Source organism: Natator depressus, chromosome 2 (assembly GCF_965152275.1).
Source record: "Natator depressus isolate rNatDep1 chromosome 2, rNatDep2.hap1, whole genome shotgun sequence".
In the NCBI taxonomy this organism is placed as follows: domain Eukaryota; kingdom Metazoa; phylum Chordata; order Testudines; family Cheloniidae; genus Natator; species Natator depressus.
The window spans coordinates 51,953,715-51,965,981 of NC_134235.1; the positions used below are offsets into that span (position 1 = coordinate 51,953,715).

Below are 12,267 nucleotides of genomic sequence, written 5' to 3' on the forward strand. Positions count from 1 at the left end.
GGTTTTTCACAGCAGTGTGCTTCTCTAAATCCTGTCCCTTCTATACATAGTGCTGTATCTCCACATTTTGAATGTTATCTTTTTGTCATCTCTACACAGCCAAATTGTGGTGTAATTCCATGGAATCAGATTATTTTTGCATATGGTTGAATTCTGAGAAATGGAATTGGAAGAGGAAAGCATTTTGTACTTTTTCTGTGTGAAATTTGATTGGCTTTTTGGTTTATTTCCTGTATCATATTGTAGATTTAAGGTAAAGATAAAAAAGTTAAAAAAAAAATAAACCACCACCACATTTTCTCTTTCCATGTCCAATCTCAGACTACACAATATCGCTTGCATCTATTAAAGGACAAGATTTTAGGAGCTATCAATTATGAAAATTTTCAGATCTCTATTTCATAACAGTTAATTAGACTATGAAATATGCTAACAAGCAAAACAATAATTAACCCAGGCCAGTGGGAACAATATTAGTATCCTCCACTGATGAAATAATAAAAGTATAACTGGCTTAAATGGGATGACTCTTGTCTTATTTTGTGATATTTGGCAAGGATTTCTCTCATTTTAATAATGCGGCTCTTGATTTACAGCTACTCATTCTTCTCTGATCATTAATTTTTATGAATTACCAACACATGGTATATTACAGCCACTTTCCCCTGCCATTGTGCTGTTTAAACATATAAATGGGGCACAGGCTTGTAGTGTCCCTATGGACACCTTAAAATATCATAATAAAAATGTTTAATGTGCACTTGTTCTTTGGGGGCTTTTATATACAGCAACGTGTTCTAATCCCTACTGGGTCCTGTCATGGAACTACAACTGACCACAATATCACTGTAATTTAATTTGTTGTTCATTTTAATCTGGTCTTTGCTTTTGCTTCATTATAAAGTGATACTAGTATACAAGGAAAATAAACAGACTATTGGAAGCACAGCCTTAGTCAGCTGAGGAAAACCAGGGTTTGCAATGAAATCAACAGTATAGTGTGGAGGATAGTTATTTTGCAGCTCCAGTACTTATAAACCATTTACAGAGCAGTTCCAATCTGTAAAGGTGTCGTTCACAAAAACAGATTCAAGTATGTGGCAAAATGCAATACATATCAGAATTGAGGGTGAGCTTTCAGGAGACATTCCTGCAGGATGTGTGAAAATCACAATTTGAAATGCTGAATAAAGTTGACATAGTAAGCTTCATAGGATTGAAGGAAGTGACAAAACCCATCTCCATCAATACACCTTGATCTATCTCTGTTTTCCCCTGTTTTACCTTCAATTTTACCTGTGACCTTCAATTTTAGGAATTCTACATTTATTCCACTTTTCAGGTTGGCATGTTTCTTCTGCTCTTCTTGGTGAGTGCTTAGACAAAGATGCTCATTTTGGGTTTATCGTGGAAGGTGCTGAACACCTTGGTCCTGACCCAGCAAAGCTCTTAAGCATGTGCTTAACTTAACTTAACTTAAAGTGAGTAGTCTTGAGTTCTAAATGGAACTACTCACATGCTTAAAATTAAGTACATGCTTAAGAGAAAGTCACTGGCTTCCAATGGAACATGGGTTCCTAAGTGAATTGCTCCTGTGTTCTGAAAAGAACCTACTTTATGTGCTGATGTGAGGGACTTTCATTATCTCTGTCAAACATTTTGCTCTCTTTTTCTATATGTATGGTCATATTCTTGTATTTGTTTATTTCTTCAGGGCTGCTGTACTCTTAGCTTCCTGCTTATTCTTAGAAGAGATTAATCTTTGTTTCCCTTATTCACACCATTGGATAAAAGGAACAAATAACATGAGTGAAAGAGATAATATCCCTGGAGTGGTGAAATGTAGGGAAGAGTCTAATCACTGAAGCATAAAATAAAGATTTTCATTTCCCTGTCATAGTAATGCCCCACTCAGTTAAATAAAAAGAAGTTTCTTTCTTGGAAAATATGCATAATAACAACAACATCTAGTTAGTATCTGAGATTTTTCTCTCTCTTTAGGTAAAATGTAATTTTTAAGACAAAACTATCAATTTTTATGCTACTTTAACTGCTTTTCCCCATATGCAGAGATGAATTCAGATGAATTTTGTGGGCATTTATGCAAATTCAGATCACTTCCAACCCCACATCTTAGTATTAAATTGCTATGTCCTATAGCAGTTCCCGGTCCTTAAGTCCCCATCTGTGACTGATTAAAGCAATGTGTGTGGTGTGGCTGCAATTAAATAGTTTGACCCTACAAATGACCCCTGTCTTTCAGAAAAAAGTCCAATTGGCAAATAGAATTGTTTTTGAAATCAAGGTCCATGTTTCAGGTCAGGCCGTTTATAAACAACACTGAGCAGGGAACATCAATGGCTGTTGTAGCATCGTTTGGAGCCAGTGAGGGTGGTCATGTTGGAACAGCACTTTCACAGAAGTTAGGTCACTTACAGGCACTATGGCTATCAAAATAAAAAAAGGCAAAACATTTTCATCAAAAATTTGAACTCGGGAAGATATTTAACTAACTCTAATGATGATGTTCTATCCCAGTAACACAATGCTGCAAAAAACACAGCCAGGAACTCCAGTGATGGGAGATCTGTACATACAAGAGTTCTAATGGATACCTGAACACTAGGAGGCCTCTACCACACAATTGCTGCTCCCCCCAAAAAGCCTTAGGATGGAAGCTATTTCTATTTTCTTCATGCACGGAAAAATTGGTGCTGCCACTACCCTTGTGGGAAGGAGGAGTTTGCCATTCCTTTCCTCTCTCTCAGTGCAGCCTGGGAGGAAATGGGGCTCAGTGTGGGGACAGAATACAGTGTACTAAGCAGTCCTAAGTGAGAGGAGCAGCATAATAGGTCATAGCAGCACATGGCAAAAAGTGGGAATCTTTGTGTTCTATGGGAACTATGGGTAGGGACACAACATTTAGGGCACAAGTGCCAGGAAAAAAATGGCTTAGCATCGATACCTGTCAACCTGGGGAAACAAGTGTAAAAAAGAAGAGACAGAACTCCTTTAAACTTCATTGAAGTACAATGAACACAAGAATGCTATCATTTTCACAGAGCAGACTGGCATGTCTCAGAACTCCTTTCTGGTTGTCTTGCTCTCTCCCGCTATTGAGGCTCTGAGTCAATTACTGTTTTAAATTAAGGTGAATATGTCATGAGAAAGGGGAAAAGTAGTAAACCAAAGACCTTTACTCACCAAGCAGACAGCATTATACACTCTGCTGTAGCAAGAGCTTCCTATTACTCCTCTGCCAGAAGAATGAACTCTGATGTAGAGGACTACCATCTCTCAGGGTCAGAGGTAATTTGATTTCTCTGGTCCTTCAATCATTTGGCTGCCCTCACTAAAGGCTATTAGCTATAGCCAGTTGTCTTGAAAGTTACCCGATGGTTTTGTGATGTAGATTATCCTATAGCAAAGACAGACCTGAGACCAACAAATAATCATAGAATCATAGAATCATAGAATATCAGGGTTGGAAGGGACCCCAGAAGGTCATCTAGTCCAACCCCCTGCTCGAAGCAGGACCAATTCCCAGTTAAATCATCCCAGCCAGGGCTTTGTCAAGCCTGACCTTAAAAACCTCTAAGGAAGGAGATTCTACCACCTCCCTAGGTAACGCATTCCAGTGTTTCACCACCCTCTTAGTGAAAAAGTTTTTCCTAATATCCAATCTAAACCTCCCCCATTGCAACTTGAGACCATTACTCCTCGTTCTGTCATCTGCTACCATTGAGAACAGTCTAGAGCCATCCTCTTTGGAACCCCCTTTCAGGTAGTTGAAAGCAGCTATCAAATCCCCCCTCATTCTTCTCTTCTGCAGACTAAACAATCCCAGCTCCCTCAACCTCTCTTCATAAGTCATGTGCTCTAGACCCCTAATCATTTTTGTTGCCCTTCGCTGGACTCTCTCCAATTTATCCACATCCTTCTTGTAGTGTGGGGCCCAAAACTGGACACAGTACTCCAGATGAGGCCTCACCAGTGTCGAATAGAGGGGAACGATCACATCCCTCGATCTGCTCGCTATGCCCCTACTTATACATCCCAAAATGCCATTGGCCTTCTTGGCAACAAGGGCACACTGTTGACTCATATCCAGCTTCTCGTCCACTGTCACCCCTAGGTCCTTTTCTGCAGAACTGCTGCCTAGCCATTCGGTCCCTAGTCTGTAGCGGTGCATGGGATTCTTCCGTCCTAAGTGCAGGACCCTGCACTTATCCTTATTGAACCTCATCAGATTTCTTTTGGCCCAATCCTCCAATTTGTCTAGGTCCTTCTGTATCCTATCCCTCCCCTCCAGCGTATCTACCACTCCTCCCAGTTTAGTATCATCCGCAAATTTGCTGAGAGTGCAATCCACACCATCCTCCAGATCATTTATGAAGATATTGAACAAAACCGGCCCCAGGACCGACCCCTGGGGCACACCACTTGACACCGGCTGCCAACTAGACATGGAGCCATTGATCACTACCCGTGATCATGGAGCCATTGATCACTACCAATAAGCACTAATGGGTACCACATCTTAGATTTGTGCTTGTGTTATCAAGGTGATTATTTTTACAGCGAATATGAGTGAACCAGTCTTAAAGATATTCTGACAATTTATTATAATAATGCAATAGTTCGGGAATAAAATCACAGCCATTTCTCACTAACAGCAGAAGTACTGAAGACATTTTCTAGCTGACTGGGTTATATACACTGTGATGCCAGTAGATTAACCAGGGAAGTAGATAATGATGCTTATGTAAGTGGACTGATGTAATAAATTTCTTATGATTCAATTCTATCATCAGAAGGTTTCATCTTGGTAAGAAGTGATGTATCTTCCATTTAGACTTCCACTTGAGAAACCAGTAGCATAAAGTTCAGTTCATTCATTTAATAAAATGACCATCTTTCATATTTTTATTACTGGGATAGTTGCTAGAATGGTCTTTCAACACGTTATTTGCCAGCAGCCCAAAGCCGCTGCTCATTTCAGATGGATTAAAAATATCTATAAAGCCATTATGGGCCACATGCATTTTCTATGTTTCCAAACATTTCAGAACCAAGTATGGCTGGTTCAATAACAGCTGGGGTACGCTTATAATCAATCATTATTCTCCAACCACTCCTTATAGTTAGAGTTTATGTTTTATTCATTTTATTCTATAAAATAGAGTTTCTATAAATTAATACAGGTTGGACTTGCTTGTGGGGAGGTTGAGCCTGTGCAATCCTTGCTGAAAATCCTCAGTGACTGAACTCTGTATCCGACAGTGGTGAAATGCACTTGGGATGCTTTAGAGGAAAGCAAAACAAAAAACAAAAAAAGCCCTGTACCTGTTCAATTATAAAATATTGTATCATAGGGACAGATGTTATTAACAGTTATTCATGTTCTGTTAAAATAAATATTCCAAACCTAGAATGTTAGAATGCATATTAAGAGCTTTCATAATAAAACTATCTACCCTCTCCCCTGATGAGGGAAAAATATAAAATATTTCAATAAAATAATCTGCTGTGATTGGAATAAAAGATAATACACCATTTTCCATTACTCTGCGAAGAAAATATTATAGAAAAATGCTCTCAAAATATTCTCCATAGGTTAATTTATGTTTATTCTATTTCTATAATAGCCAATTCTTTAAAAATGTAGACCTCATGTTTCAGGATTTAAACCAATCTCTAAACAGGGGCAGATCTTTCCACATCTTTCTTCTGTCGTGTTTCGTGCAGCTTCCTGGAAAACATCTGCTGTAAGATCTGACGTGAAAAATAGTTGGAGGAAACCATTAGCAGTGCATACCAAGACTTTTGGTTGGTTCTACAAAACCCAGGAACAATGCTACATATTCTTGAGTGCCATCTATTGGCACTCAATTTATTAACTAGCTATTTTCAGATCATCTGTGTACAATCTGGTTCTGGTCAGTCAGATACAGGATACAGGATTAGAGGGATCACCGATCTGGCAATTCCTATGTTCCTATCTTCTACCTTCATAAAAAGTGTAGGTAAAAATGTTCTATGTATCTTAAAATGAAATATCAGAGAACAAAAATCAATAAATTTATAGTTTCAGAGTAGCAGCCATGTTAGTCTGTATCTGCAAAAAGAAAAGGAGTACTTGTGGCACCTTAGAGACTAACAAATTTATTTGAGCATGAGCTTTCATGAGCTACAGCTCACTTCATCGGATGCATGCAGTGGAAAATACAGTAGGGAGATTTTATATACACAGAGAACATGAAACAATGGGGTTACCATACACGCTGTAACGAGAGTGATCAGGTAAGGTGAGCTATTACCAGCAGGAGAGACTTTATAGTGTAAAACAACTAGTGAGAAATTTGGTGTATTTTACCCTTGAGACCAAACACTCTCTTAGGAAACAAAATGTGTTCCTTATTTGCCTGCTGCAATACTCTGCATAGAATTATCTCATAGAAGAGTTCAGAACCAAAATGTGTAGGTCCAAAAGTAAGTTGCCCAAAGCTAGACACTCTGATCCAAAATTAGACAGGTAAGCTTCATTAGAATCTAATGAGAACGAGAATGTTGGCTGTTACTTCAGCTTCACTGAGTGTGGTCATTACAAATGATTTGACCACCTGATTGTGCAAATAGCTATCGAGCCAAATTTTCAGCCCTAGTATTGAATTTGCCATGTGTATCCAGATCATTGCACATATTACTTATAAATCTGTCATTGCAAAGTCCAGTGCCCATTTAGTGCACAAAACATTTTCCTTGAAAAAATAAAAGCACATTTCTTTTTAATGAGATAGGTTATAACATGAAAGTAGACATGTAAGTCAGAGGCTGAGTGGGGTGTCAGAAAACCTGATCTATGAAGTCAAATACTCAGTGTTTCTGAATAAGACTGTATACAGATGATCTGAATTTGTATATATGGAAATTGTTAGTTAGACTTAATGTAATGGGAAAAAACAAATATGTTCACATAAAATTAAGATTAGCTTTTGCTAAGAACTAGCCTCTCTTTACAAGTGAACTGATTGTGTGGGTGGGTGAGAGAAGGAGACAGATGTTTTTTTCACCATTTATATTCATTTTTTCTTTTGTCACTTTTTAACAATCTATCCCCAAGATCTGTAAAGTCTTCAGGCTGAAATCTGAGCAACAGGACTGGTTCCCTACTGAGGCAAGACCAGAGCAGAGAATGGAATATACTAGAAAGGTAATATATGCTATTTGCTTACTGCCTGGTGCTTAGAAAAAGAATGATTGAATCTAGTATTTCGAAAAAGTGCAAAATCACAAGCCCTTGACGTTGTCGTCTTGTACACCCACAGCACAGGCAAGTAGCAAGCTTCTGCACATTGCCCCATTGTTATGCCTTCATTCAGATCTGGAGAGCTCACTTCAACATATGAGAGGGAAGTCCAGTTCTGTGCCCATTCAGAGGGATACAATCCCTTCTGGAGCTTGTAGGGGTGCAGAGGAAGTCTGAATGAAGCTACAGACTTTCTGTGGGAGCATCGTGCTCCTGTATCTGTGGCTTGCCATTTCTGTTAGCTAGTGCAGAGGTGGGTGGGGCTATGGCCCTGCTCCTACTTATCCTCTTTGTATTTGCTATCTAATGGTTACAGGGTAACCTGCACCTCTTGAGTGCACCCTTCAGGTGACAGGTTTTGTTCCTTTCACCTCTCTCAAGGGTAGAACCTGCCAGCTCAACCACTCTGAGATAGGGTTTCCAACCTTCCAGTATTGGCCTGGAGTCTCCAGGAATGAAAAATTAATCTTTTTAATTAAAGATTATCATGTGATAAAGTCTCCAGGAATACAGCCAAGCAAAATTGGCAACCTTTCTCTGAGACTGGATCTTTGTGTTTCAGTCCCTGTTTTCCATGGAAGGCCCAACTGTATTTGTCACCTGCAAGAAACTTCCCTCCAGGGGCCTGTAAACAGAAGCTGATTAAAGTGAATCAAAATAGCTTCTTCAAAACAAAGGTATTGCTTTTTCACGCAAAGATACATAGCAATCAAAGAAAAGGGTTAACTCAACAAAAGGACTACATGTCTGGCTCTTTTGGAGTTTCCTTCAAAGCTTGAGCCAGCCTAGCTGCTCCAGACCCATCCTGCAGGGCCTGTGTCTCTGTCTGTCTGCTCTCCACAAGTAGCCATCCTACAACTGAACCCCCTTCTCCTTTTAGAGAATGAGTTTTTAACTGGTCAGGGTCCTTTTGATCTTAGGCCCTCAGCTTTGGTAAATCAGCTGTGTAACTCTACCTGGCACCTGGAAATAGCATTTTCCCAATCAACAGCCCAGCCATTATTATCTTAACTCCCTGGAAGTTGTTTACCCAGGTTATTATTTATTATTCTTTATTTTTATTATCATAACACCTAAGAGCCCTAGGTTATGGACCAGGACCCCAGGTGTCTTATCTCTTGCTACTGTGTCATTTCCTGCTTGTTCTTCATAACAGTTCCTTTTGATTGAATTCCATGTAGTCAGAATAATGTCAGGAAGGTAAAGTAAGGTACACATAACATTATTGTAGATCAGTCCCACACTCTTCACATGCTGTCATCTCAGAGGATGCTGAGGAGTGGACTGCAAACGTACCTGGTTCCTGCACAGAGGGTGCACTGGTAGGGTTGGGGGAAGTCTTATGCCCAGTTTATCTCTTGCACACTGGTTCAGTGGGCTGGGAAGGCACAATCCAATCTTATGAGGAGAAATTTTGTGATGGGGGACACTTTGGGGCCAGATATTCAGCTGGTGCAAACTGATATAGTCAATGGATTTATGCCAGTTTATACCAGCTGAGGATCCGACCCTTGTCACTAGGAATGGTGTGGGATAGGCTTATAACTCATTTCATTTAGTGCACTGATCTTTTGTGAGGTGGAAATAACAATTTGGTCACTACTGACCTGTACCATATTCAGACAACCAGCCTACAGCTGGAAGGGTCTGTGCCGTATTACCATACCCCCAAGTTATTCCATCCGACTTGTTAGCTCATTACTTTCTAGAACTCTTTACCCAGTTATCCTCACAATGCCCATTTTGGTTTCTTTTTTACAGTTTATTATACTTTGCAGATATTTGAGAGATCCTGCTGCTACATCTTTGTTTGACAATCTCATGCTGAAAACAGTTAAGCCATTTTTGCATGATCAGCATTTTCCTGCGGTAGCTTTTAAACATGTACCCAGGCTCAGAGTAAACACCTATATCTATTTAAATGTCTTTTTTAATCTTTTAGAAACCTAATTGTTAAGCTGCATTTTGCTGATAGAGAAAGATTTGTTTTGTTCTAACATGCTTTGCTACGAAGCATACATTTGGTTTAGTTTTGAAACAATATAGGATGCACTGTATTTTGCTGATACCGGAGGTTTTGTTTGTTCTAACATGCTTGGAAGGAAGCATACAATTACTGTTAAAAATATTTAGCTTTAGTAATGTTACTTCAAGCCAATAGGTACCTCACTTAAGTTAGCAGTTTATGATGCTATGATATAGGCAAATACTGTATCTCTCTCTCTCTCTCTCTCTTTTTTTTTTTTTTTTTTTAGGTCACAGCTGTTGGTTTCTACTTTAAACTTCCCAAAGGCCTGGAGACTGATCCTGCATCCATTAAATTCAGTCAGAGTGTTGCTATTAACGTAAATTGGAGTAGAATCCAGCCCCATTTCCAACAAATCTCAGTTCCAGCATCAGTGACTAGCATTCCACATTTCAACTAACAAGACATGTTGATTGCATAGCAAATATTCCAAGATGATCATGAATCCATTAAACACCACAAATCATGAGGAGAAGACCCAATATAGTGAGTGGCATGCTGGGACATCTTTATGCCTCAAAAGCACTGCAAGGCATCTAACCTTATTCTTTTGTGTTCAAAAAATAAAAATTCAGTTAAGTTTATGGCATAAGTTAAGTCATTTAGTAGTTTCTTATTCATAGCCAAGACTCAACCAATATTGCTGCTCCACTGCAGACTGATCTTGTGAGATATGCCAATAATGTTGAGAAATCAATTCTAAGAACAGGTATCACCTTTCCACAAGTCCAAACCAAGCCCCATTCTGTTCCCATAAGCTTTCCTCACAGATATGCCAGCTTTCTGCCACTAAAATCAAATGGTTTCTGTAAAGATTTATTTAGAGAACAGATGTAAATTAAATCATGCATACTTTACTCTCAGTTCCCCTCTCCCACTGGGTACATTAGCAGTGACTTCAGAAATGGCCCAAGTAATCTCATTAACATTAGATGTTCTAAGAGAACTTTGAGGATTTGCTGACTATTCTGTACATACAGCAGTTAAGTACAGCACGCAGGTTTTGGGTACATAAACAAGCCCATTTAACATGCTTTAGCAGGCAGGCTGAATTTATCCTGTGAAACTTACAACTTCAGGATCTCCATAAAAGGATGACTTATCATTATGCCTGTAACATGAAATCAGTCCCAGCTCTATTTCTGCTGAAACTGCATTTAAGAAAGCAGCAGATTCCCTTCAGTTCTCATAAGGCACCAGGCATTACCAGAACGCCGAGCCCCGGGAGGTGGGTCATCTCAAGGCAACCTTTGGCATTGACTTATTGCGGTTGTGAAATGCCTGTAGTGCTTTTTTAAAGGTGCACCTATATTCTGCAGCTGGTTGCTTACCCTCCCTGATTAAAACAAATAATGTATCCTGTAGAGTGTCAAAGGACCAATTAGAGCTACCAGTTAGCATTTCCAGTTATGAAACCTGAAAAAAGCAGTGTGGCCCTGGTAGCACAGGCCGCAGTAGTACAGGCTAGCTGCCCCAAATATGTACCCTTGGGCTCCAGGTGGGTTTGTATTCAGAGTAGCTGGCCCATGCTGCCACATGCTACCACAGCTACGCTGCTATTTTTAGCGCACGAGCGTGAGTACGTCTACACAGGCTGGGAATCACGCCCCCTGCTGCAAGAGAAGACATAGCCTCTTTGTAAACAGGATGGAGATATCATCTGAATTGGGAGCCGTTGCTTTGTGTAATGCATCTTTTGTAAAATTCAGTTTTGGTTTTATGTTGACGGCATTTCAACATCTACTCTTCTGAACCACGCACTTCCATTTCTTTTTCATAGGCCTATAAACGTCACCTGAATGATTGTTGAGCAGCATAATATATTGCAATGACTTCAGTGTGACAAACTAAATACATCTTCGGCTAACTATACATCTATGTTTCAGTGAAACTGAAGCTTCTATATCCATGAAGGTTATTAAAAATATAGCAAGGTGAGAAAAGCATGTATGCATGAACTCTCATTTGTTTCTACTGCATTACTCGGTTTTTAACCATATTTATAGTTGGGATGGATATTCCTTAGTTATCTACACAAATATCTGTCGAGAGTATCCATGCCCTCAAGTACAAGCTCCTACCACTTAAATAATATGGTGACTGGTGCCCTAAATATACCTATAATAGATATGATATTTATAACTAATTACATTGTAAGTTCTTTGGAGCAGGGACTGTATCTTTGTTCCACCTAGCACAATGGGTTTATGGTATATGAGTGGGCACTACCGCAATACAAATAATATTAATAATTGCAGGTTCATAAAATAAATTCTGACAAAGATGGGCAAATCCTGCAAAAAGTGTTCCACGAATAGTTGCTTGAATTTTTGAACGAATCTGCTTTGGGCATGGCCAGGGTCTTTTTGGATTTGCTTTCCATGAACATAAGTGCAATAGTTTTACTGGCACCAATGTTTGTGGAAGGCTAATGTCATTCATGTGTGCGAATACTGATGGAAAATAAACTCTGAATTTGCATATGTGATTATTTGCGCCAAAAGAGCTTATGCACTCATCTATGGCTAAATTCTATCCCCTTATTCACATTGACTAGTACCTTACTTAGACTGGTCATATTGATTCAATTGATGTCAGGGGGACTACTCAAAGAGAAAGATATTATTCAATATAAGAGTGGCAGTTTCTAGCCCTGTGTGATTATCTGAACAGCTAACCAGCAGAACTGGAATGTCAAATATTAAATACTCTCTTTGTGATCAATCCATAAAGTTAAAAATTGCAAATAAAATTTCATGAATAATTTTAAATAATGAATAAATTAAAAGAAATCGTAATCTGCTCATGGATATTCCATGAGCAGAAAAAGCCTAAATTCAACAAATTAATTATTCATTGTGAATTATTTGCTCAGCTCTAGATCCTTATTAAAAAAATGATTACCATATTCTACCTTAATGATCCAAAGCAC

General features: G+C 39.0%; 1 long non-coding RNA gene across 1 annotated transcript in view; it reads left to right on the forward strand.

Moving 5' to 3' along the window:
* LOC141981358 (uncharacterized) overlaps positions 1–9,791 on the forward strand; it is a 60,226-nt gene extending 50,435 nt beyond the window's left edge. Inside the window, exons 3-4 of the long non-coding RNA XR_012637744.1 lie at positions 7,124–7,213; positions 9,565–9,791. This is a non-coding gene — a long non-coding RNA (uncharacterized LOC141981358). The remainder of the gene's footprint in view (positions 1–7,123; positions 7,214–9,564) is intronic.
* The last annotated feature ends 2,476 nt before the right edge of the window (positions 9,792–12,267 follow it).